Source organism: Cyprinus carpio, unplaced genomic scaffold (assembly GCF_018340385.1).
Source record: "Cyprinus carpio isolate SPL01 unplaced genomic scaffold, ASM1834038v1 S000006607, whole genome shotgun sequence".
NCBI lineage: Eukaryota > Metazoa > Chordata > Actinopteri > Cypriniformes > Cyprinidae > Cyprinus > Cyprinus carpio.
Genome location: NW_024879250.1, coordinates 5,880 through 8,929, shown reverse-complemented (window position 1 = coordinate 8,929; position 3,050 = coordinate 5,880).

Sequence of the window (3,050 nt, the reverse complement as noted above, 5' to 3'; positions counted from 1 at the left end):
AAAAAAGCACTCACCACAGCCCCAGTTCGAGGTCAATCCTCCAACAGGAACAGACCATATGCCGTTGTCCCCCGACCTGTTGATTCACCGCGGACTCAAAGACGTAAAGTATACTCACCTTTGAAACACTAACCTCTGTGTCATTGTCCTCCTGCTTGCAGGACTCCTGCTTAATTCCCTGCTACCTGTGATCTGAAGTTCCTCCGAACTCCCAGTGTGTTTCTCCGAGCTTGCTTGGTTGTACCCGCACCTGAAGGAAAGAGAGACAAGTGCTAATCATCTGTGACGGCTTGGCATTGACATATCTATTCAAGACGTGCTCACCTGCATTCAGCCCCACACTGAGTATCTGCACCGAACCTGGGCCAGAAGTCACTAAGAACTCACCTTGCATTTGTGATTTGCAAAATAAACACTGTGATTGGATTCACTTACCTCTGTCTCTCGTTTATATCCTGACATAAACATAAAAGCTCTTTTACCAATTGTTTTTCTGACACAAGGAACAGAATGCCTAACCTGATAGTTTGAAGAAAATGGTACAAAATATTGTTGTAAATAACTAGGATAATTAAAATAAATACATTTGAAAAGAAATTGACACATTTGTGTGCAAAGATGGCCATCAGAATCAGTATCAGTGTAGGTTTTTAACTTCTCTAATAAATTCAGTTAGATATTCATGGGAGGGCATAACGTAAAAAAAATCTTGTAGGTTTTTAACTTCTATACATCTGACATGAGAACAAAATAAAATAAGTAAAACTTAGCAATAATAATGTGTATGAATCTGGAACAGTAGATTAATTTATGTACAGATTTGTGCAATTTTACTCTATATAGAACTGTATAAATAAAGAGATATGCATATGTATTTACATAATACTTGAAAAAGGCAATCATTTAAGACTTTTTTGCTCACAATTTGTACAGTGTTTTTTGGAATCGGGTTATTCATATGTTAGCTGTTTAAGCTGGAGATGGCATGGGGGAAAAAACTGTTTTTATGCCTAGATGTTCTGGTACACAGAGTCCGCATGTCCGCATAGATCTGTAGAAGTGCAAACAGGTTGTGTCCGGGGTGAGAGGGGTCTTTGATGATGTTACCTGCGCGTTTCTTCATTCTGGAGTCGTACAAGTCCTGAAGACTGGGCAGGTGCACACCAATGATCCTTTCAGTCAGTCCGTTGCAGTCTTCTTAAATCTGATTTGCTGGCTTACCCAAACCAGACAGTCATAGAAGAGCACAGAACCGACTCAATAATAGCCGAGTAAAACTGTGTCATCTGTGCCTGTGGCACAGTACAGTGGAAGGAAGGAAGTACAACCTCTGCTGGGCCTTTTTCACAATGGAGTCAATGTGAATGTCCCACTTCAGGTCCTGAGAGATGGTTGTGCCCAGGAACCTAAACTACTCCACTGCAGCCACAGTGCTGTCCATGATGGTGAGTGGGGGGAGAGCAGGGGGGTTTCTCCTGAAGTCCACGATCATCTCCACAGATTTGAGCGTGTTCAGCTCCAGGTTGTTGTGACTGCACCAGACAGCCAGCTATTTAACCTCCTGTCTGTAACCAGACTCGTCGCCGTCCTGAATGAGGCAGATGACTGTGGAATCGTCTGCAAACTTCAGGAGCTTGAAAGAGGGGTCTTTAGAGGTGCAGTCATTTGTGTACAGGGAGAAGAGCAGTGGGGAGAGAACGCAGCCCTGAGGAGCTCCAGTGCTGATGGTGCGGCTATTGGATTTGAATTTTCCCAGCCTCACTAGCTGCTGCCTTTCTGTCAGGAAGCTGGTGATCCACAGACAGATGGAGGTGGTTACAGAGAGCTGTCTGAGTTTATTCTGAAGGGTGTCCAGGATGATGGTGTTGAAAGCAGAGCTGAAGTCCACAAACAAGATTCTTGCATAAGTCCCTGGTTTGTCCAGATGTTGGAAGATGTAGTGCAATCCCATACTGACTGCATCATCCACAGACCTGTTTGCTCGGTAAGCAAACTGCAGGGGGTCCAGCAAGGGTCCAGTAATGTCCTTCAAGTAGCCCAGCACCAGTCACTCGAATGACTTCATGACCACAGATGTTAAAGGAACAGGTCTGTAGTCATTAAGTCCTGTGATTTTTGGTTCCTTGGGTACAGGGATGATGGTGGAGTGTTTGAAGCAGGAGGGGACTTCACACAGCTCCAGGGATCTGTTGAAGATCAGTGTGAAGATGATAGCTGGACAGCACAGGCTTTGAGGCAGGCTGGAGAGACACCATTTGGGCCTTTGGCTTTCCTTATCTTCTGCTTCCTGAAGACTTTGCATACATCCTCTTCACAGGTCTTGAGTACAGTCTGAGAAACAATAGGGGGGAGGGAGGGGGGGGTGTTGATGGCTGTGCTGTGAATTGGTCAGAGTGGGTGTGGGGGTGTCAGACAAAACTTTTGCTTTTCAAACCTGCAGTAAAACTCGTTCAGGTCTTCAGCCAGGTGTTGATTGGCCTCAGTGCTGGGGGATGGGGTCTTGTAGCTGGTGATGGCTTTCAGGCCATTCTACACTGATGTAGAGTCATTACTTGAAAGCTGTTGTTTAAGCTTTTCAGAGTAGTCTAACTTTGCCACTTTTATCTCCCTATTCATTGTGTATTTGGCCTGTTTGTACAAGTCTTTGTCCCCACTCTTGTAGGTGTCCTCTTTGGCCTGGCGAAGCTGTTTGAGCTTTGCACTGAACCAAGGTTTGTCGTTGTTAAAAGTTGAATAAGTCCTGGTGGGAACATAAATGTTCTCACAGAAACTGATGTAGGATGTCACAGTGTCAGTAAGCTCATCCAGATCAGTAGCTGCAGCCTCAAAAACACTCCAATCAGTAAGTTCAAAGCAGGCCTGTAAATCTTGCTCTGCTTCAGCAGTCCATCTCTTAACAGTTTTTACTTCAGGCTTGGCAGATTTGAGTTACTGTCTGTAGGCTTGTAGAAGATGAACTAAACAGTGATCAGAGAGTCCCAACGCTGCTCGGGGGACAGAGTGGTATGCATCCTTTAAAACAGTGTAGCAGTGGTCCAGTATATTGCTGT